A 7,500-nucleotide genomic window follows, 5' to 3' on the forward strand; every position below is an offset into this window, starting at 1 on the left:
ATCCCCCCCTTTTTCTCCGTGCTCATAAAGTGAATGCATAAAGTCTGCACAACACCTCTGGGCCACATTGCCACACTACCTCCTTCCAGACCGCAAACGACTGCGACGCGCCTGACGAGCAACGCACACACACACGCGTCTTTTATGCGCTGAAAGCAATCTTTTCCGCATCCAATTCATTTTAGAATGTCTCCTACAGCGCATTAAGATTCACAGAGGACTGGCCCGGGGTCTGTCTTATGGGGCGCTTGCTAGCTGTTGCTCATTGTTATTGAGCGAAAAACCCATTAAAAGGCTTGGCAAGCTGGCAGGATGCTGCCAATACAACTCCATTGACATTGTCTTTATCCTTGATACCCATTTCTTTCTTGCGCCTCATGGCCACAGCATGACAAAGACACTGGAATTGGACTGATTTCCCCTGGCAGGGCCGAGAGGCTCTCGCGGCTGCGGTGGGACACAGCGAGAGAGGTCAGACGACTGCGGGGGGAAAGCCATGGAACGTTTTGAGCAGGGGGATTGTCTCCGGCAATGCTCAGCCAATCGACGGGGTGTGTGGCGCTAAAAGTTGCAGAAACTAAGAGGAGGAGGACGATGCAGTGAATTATTTCCGATTTAGCTCTGTGTGCCAAGGGTGTAATATGAGGGAGAATGCATTAACAGCATTCCATTACGCCAGTGAATCACATGTGTGAACGTTAATAATCGCGTGTGTGTCAGAAGGTCACACTGTAAACAGCCCTTGGGGGGGAAGGACAGCTTATGGACCTGAGGGGGGCTGAGCCTACACAACAGAGCGCGCCGTGGGCTGCAGCATGCTGCTCATAGGTCTGGTTGAGCATACTGTTTGTATTATCTGTGTCATGATGAATTGTGTCTGTCTGTGCTTATCTCCCATCCTGTGCCAACATCTGGTCTGGTGAATTATTAGCCCGCACCACCTTACAATGAGCAAGTTCATGTCAACATTGATTAAAGAGGGAGTAGAGACGTTGTGTAGCTGCTCTGTGTCCTCCGTGTGGACAGCCGAGCAACCAGTTAGCCTACTATTAACGCGGCTCTGGGACCGAGTTAAGGTCATAGGAATAACCAGGGCAACCTGTTCGTGAAACGTTTGATCATGCTTTTGTGATATTCAATTCAGCGAGCCATGCTATCTTTGAGGGAGATTTGGTTGTCATTGTATCAGACACTGACGTTCCAATGTGTCAATAGCGTTGGATCTCTTTGGCAGTCACCATTCGATTCCCAAAGCTTCGGGAAGGCTCTGAGAGTTATTCTCAGTTATGCTCGGCTGTGACGGCATCTCGTCTCATCATCGCCAGATCATCTCATTTCTAACGTCATTCATCAGCAAAAATACAGATTATAAACCGAATCGCATCGTCCAGTGTTAATGTCACGCGTCACGTGGCGGCGCTAGGGAGGGGCTGAGAGGTTATCTCCAGGCAGCGCTAGGGCGCCTCTCAGCGACAGACAGCAGTGACAGGCTGAGGTGCACAAGCTCCAAACGTTCTCCTACTCAATCCCTTTGTCTCCCTGCTTCCTCTTCACACATCACCTCACCTCCCCTTCCTGCACCTCCCCTACTTCCCCCCCAGTACCTCCCCCTTTACCTCCCCCCCCCCCCCCGGGTCCCTCCCCCCGGCTCTGGAGTAGGCACGTCGTCGACAAACAGCTGACCGGGATCGGAGGGGGGGGGGGTGAGATGTGTCGGTTGTATTTTTCTCCTCTCGCAGAGACCAACAACACTCCTAACCGGAGAAAGAGTCGTCACCGTCTCTGTATTTGAGAGGGATCGAGGCTGCTTGCAAAGAGGAAAAGCGTGTATGTGTGTGCGTGTTTTTGTGTGTGTGTGTGTGTGCTGGTGTGTGTAAAAACAATCCTGTTATTTTATTCATTTATTTGCCCTTTTTTTTTAAAACCGACTCTTTCCTTTCACCGTGAACACGGTGGAACACACGGCTCATGAATAAGAGTGATGCAGGTTATACCAAAGTACACATCTCTCACGTGTTTTCCCACAAACCGGCGATTCAGTGATTTTTTCTCTCGACCATGTCAATGTTTATGCAACAGCTTGCTAGCTCGCAAATGAGAATGACTGATCACAGACGGCTGCCCCCCCCCCCCCCCCCCCCACTTCCCCCCGCACCCATCCCCCCCCCGCACCCCCGCCCCCCCACCCCCATCCACAGAGGAACGGAGGGGGCCGCGTGCGACCAGCCCTCTGTGCACACGACGCAGCCGGCCCAAACACACACACACACACACACACACACACACGGACACATAGACATATAGACATACAGACACACACACACACACACACACACACACACGGACACATAGACATACAGACACACACACACACACACACACACACACACACACACACACACACACACACACACACATATACACGGACACACACACACACACACACACACACACACACACACAAACACACACACCCACACACACAGACACACACACACACACACACACACACACACACGTATGCAACTCATGCATCATCATCCAAATGCGAAAAAAAAAAACACCTCCATCGCTGGCCGGACGGTGCAGGCACACACACCGAACCCTCTGCCAGTTGGAGTTGGCAAACCCTGAGTGCAAACTGGCAGAGCTTGGCACAGGCAGCCCCCCGGGGCCTCCAGGAACTGGGGCCCCGGTGGGGAGGGGGGGGGGGGCGGGGGGGGCCCCGGGCATAGCTCGCGGCGTGCCGGCGCATTTATGGCGCTGGTGTAATGAGTGTGTGATTCATTTGGACCCACAAAAGGCATGGGTGGAGGTGGCGGTGTGTGTGTGTGTGTGTGTGTGTGTGTGTGTGTGTGTGTGTGTGTGTGAGGTTGGTATGCTGGAGTTGGTGCGTGTCTGCCGCAGCCAGCACCAGACACACTGGCACTCTCGGATTAGAGGGGCGGCCCCTGGGGGCCACCCTTAGCCAGATTAAAGGGTTACATTAAACAGCGTGCATAAAAGATTGAAATTATTCTCTTTTGAGCGTCCCCAGAAGAGAAGGGATTGGAGAACGTTTGTGGTCTGCCGCGAGGGCATTCCTGTAGATAGGTTTGTTTCATATGGTCCTGACGCAACGCACACACACACACACACACACAGACACACACACACACACACACACACACACACACACACACACACACAGACAGACACACACCACACACAGCCTGCACACAGAAGATTCGCAGCTTTCAGGTATCCAAGGGCAAGGATAATTTAAATATGTAATTACCAGCGACAAATTGTACAAACGGGACCGCCCAAACATGATTACACTGCCGTGTGTGAGGCTGCTTAACCATTTGGCTGATTGCGTTCGCCTGCCTCCGAGCCAGCCGGGGAGAGAGCGAGGGAGGGGCGCCACCCAAATAGTGTTTGGGAGACGAGCTCGCCGTTATCACGCTTTAATGGAGACATCGGCGGCCGTGGTCAGAATCATTTCGCTTAAACCCTAAAGAAGAAGGATAGCTGGCGGACATTTTTTTTATGATTTCAACCTTTCTAATTGGCCCGAGAGGGTTCAGAAGCTAATGTGATGGAGGACAGGGGTGGGGGCAACTTAATCAACGGCAGGGCCCGTGGGTGAGGCGAGGCAGTGCTCACCCTCTCTGGCAGGATCTGCCACCCAACCCCCCCCCCCCCCCGCCCAACCACCACCCCCCCCCCCCCCGCCCCCCCCCACCCGAGGGTAGCCGTATATCACGGGCTCACTTAGCGTAATGAACAGACTCCTCACGTGGACGCCTCACACCTATTTCCATCAGCGCCATAAATAAAGCTCCGCTAATTATTTATTTAGAAACATCCGCAGCTGGAGCGCGGCTCTGCCGACGCCGGCGCTGCCGACGCCCGCCGGTGAAGGACGCTCGCGCGCACACACACACACACACACACACACACACACAACGCCCCCATCTGAGGCCCCCATAAAGGGACCTGAGTCACACACGCAGCGACAATACGATGCGATACAATTCAGATTCCCCCTCCCCGCTGATCAGCCGCTCTTTGGGCGTTATTGATTAGTCATTCATCATTCAATCACGAGCAGGAGGGAGGCTCCCGGCACCTCACCCCCCCCCCCCCACCCCCCCGGATGAGGGCCCCCACCCCCCCCCCCCCCCGGATGAGGCCCCGTCCCCAGAAATCAATGAGAAATAAGATATTGATCGTCCGGGTGTCTGCTCTGTCCCTCGCCGCCCCGATTCATTCAAACACCTGGTCAATGAAACGGCCGTCCCCAGGTCTGAGAGGAATGCTGCGCCCGTTGGCCACGCCTGTTGTCCTGTGCCAGCTCCATCCCCCCCCCCCCCCCCCCCGGCTCCCCCTCCCACACACACACACACACACACACAACACACCCACACCCAGGGAGGAATTTGAGGTGAATGGAGTGGAGAGAGGGAGAGAGAGAAGGGGGGGAGAGACAGTGAGAGAGGGGGGGGAGAGAGAGAGAGAGAGAGAGAGAGAGAGGGGGGGGGGGAGAGAGAGAGAAAGAGAGAGGGAGAGAGAGGGGGAGAGAGAGAGAGAGAGAGGGAGAGAGGGGGGGGGGGGAGAGAGCCTGCAGGCGTAGTGTTTTTTAGGACTCTAGATTGCACAGTTTGGTCCGTTAATCCGAGGACAATAGGACGGAAGAGCAGGTTTTACTCTCCCAGATCCATCTCTGAACGTGGTAATAAACGCACAAAGGGTTCAATAAAACCAAAATGAGTTCTCGCTTTTTCTTTTTCATTTTCATTCACAAGGCGGTGGACGATGATTGTGAACCGCCGTGGATATTAGATTACTACATCAGCAATCCACAATCAAGTAAGTCATTTAAAAAAGGCTAGTTGTGCGGTTGCGTGTCCCTGTGGAGCTGTAGCATGTGCGCTGCGTTGAGGTGGACGGAACAATAATATAATTTTCTGCGGTTTCGCTCTGGGTGTGTTAACACGATTTGTTCATTTTGCAAGAATTCCTGGTATTTCTTATGGGTCATTCCCCAATGCTAAAAGAATTGAAGCTGTGAAAAACACTTATACATACATACACACATACACACACACACACACACAAACACACATACACACTCACACAGACACACACACTCTCATACAGACACACACACACACATACGCACCGGACCCACACCCATACACACTCATACACACTCATACACACACACACACACACACACACACACACACACACACACACACACACACACCCCTGCACCTCCAGGTGACAGTGGTTCTGGGTACAGCTCGGTGGAGAGCTAGTCAGGAAATGAGTTCTGGCAACCGAGGGTGGTCTGACATTTTCCCCCTTCCCCCTGCAGCCGCGCTGAAACAAATGCAGCCATTAAAAGCTAAAGGGAAAGTTTAAAGAACTTACAAGCGTGTGGCCCCAAACCCGGCTGACCCCCACTGCACCCTCACCCCCCCCACCTGTTTTCTCTTTTTGTTTCTTCCGACTCGACCCAACTCCGACTCCCTGGGATCCCCTTTCCTCACCAGGTGACCCCTGACCTCTCCCGCCGGAGCCTTGATAAGGGGATATCTTAATGGAAATGTGTGTTACCACACACTGAGAAAGTTGTGTGTGTGTGTGTGTGTGTGTGTGTGTGTGCAGAACAAGTGCACAGCTCACGAGGCAGCGGCGTGGACCCGGCGACCCCCGGCAGGTAGGAACACGAGATACTGATGAAGATTAACAATAATAATAATAACAACAAAAGGCGAACAGGAGGATTGATTGTGAATTAAATACATAATATTACACTGTTGTTGTTGTTGTTGTATTAAGGAGCTTGGACCGGTGGATTCTGGCAGAGGAGAAGATCTACCACTACGCTGGTTGTATTGTATTATATTTTATAACATAATGAATATTGAATTTCAATAGTTAGACCTTTTGATTAGGACTGAGAAGTCTTTTATGACTATTATGTATGGATGAATTGAGTTTCGGCGGCAGACTCCTGCTCTAGTGCGTTCCAGAGATGAAGCTGAGGGGAGAAAAATGAAAAAACGCCGTATAACTCTGTAAACATAACCTTTGTATTCCAAAATAAATATCTTCAGTACACAAGGTGTAGAGCGCCGTAGATAAAAGAGCATCTATTGCAGCCTGGAGAGGCGCCAGTAAAGCTTTTTTAATGATTACTCATTCCAGGTTTGTTGCCAGAATTGAATTACCACACGGATAATAAGAGCTATACTCAGTAAACACTTTTAGCTCCACATCTAAAGTGCCTCAGCGTTACTCCTCCAATAACCCAGAAATAAACACGGAAGAAAGGCAACAGATATCCACCGCAAGGAAAACCAAATAAATGAACGCGTTTACGGATCATCGGAGTCGCGAGACGGCCCGATACGCTCACGCGCATTTCAAGCTGTTCATTCATAACAACTCGAAATGGAGGAAGCTTTTCTCAGGGTGGGGGCCGTAGCGGTGAAAGGGCTTTTCGTTGAAACCTGTCACGCTCTAATGAACGTCCCTGATAAGAGACGCCCCGACTGGTGGGCCATCCGTCTTGGAGGAGTCACATGTGTAAATGTTTGGATGTACAGGCCGTGTTACTTCCCATGTTGGGGCCTTATGGTCTCTGACGACGCCCCCTCCCTGTTGACATATTGGTCCTCATTAGCATATCCTGTGGACCTATCTGGAAGACCCCCCCCTCCCCCCCCCCCACACCCCCCCCCCTCTCCCGGACCAGCATGTGTACTCTATCAGTGAGACACTCCGCACCTGGACACGAGATACACACAAGTATGTGTGTGTGTGTGTGTGTGTGTGTGTGTGTGTGTGTGTGTGTGTGTGTGAGTGGGGCAAGGTCGTAGGTCAGGGATGGGAGAGTCCTTGGGTTGGTGGGATCACGACAACAATCTTGAAACAGACCCCCTTATCCTGCCATCCTTCTCTTTGTCTCTCTCTCTCTCTCTCCCACTCTCTGTCTCTGTCTCTCTCTCTCTCTCTCTCTGTCTCTCTCTCTCTCTCTCTCCCACTCTTCCCATTCTCTAGTTGTCTCTCTATCTTTCCCTGTTCCTCGTGTAGTGGGAGGACTTGAGAAGATAGATGGATAGAAAATAAATAAGGAGGTGAGAAATGACAAGGAGGAGGAAGCTACAGGCTCCTTTGTGTCTGTAGCCGCTGACTATGTGTGTGTGCGTGTGTGTTTGTGTATGTGTTTGTGTGTGTGTGTATGTGTGCTTGTCTGTATGTCTGTGAGTATCTGTGCGATTGTGTGTGTGTGTGTGTGTGTGTGTGTGTGTGTGTGTGTGTGTGTGTGTGTGTCTCTGCACGTCTGTATGTCTGTGTGTATGCGCGTGTCTCCGCGTGTCTGTGAGCATGTGTGCGATTGTGTGTGTGTGTGTGTGTGCGTGTGTGTTTGTGTGTGTCTCTGCACGTCAGCGTGTGTGTGTGTGTGTGTGTGTGCGTGTGCGTGTGTGTGTTTGTGTGTGTCTG

Source organism: Micromesistius poutassou (genome assembly GCF_964030765.1).
Source record: "Micromesistius poutassou genome assembly, chromosome: 4".
Lineage (NCBI taxonomy): Eukaryota > Metazoa > Chordata > Actinopteri > Gadiformes > Gadidae > Micromesistius > Micromesistius poutassou.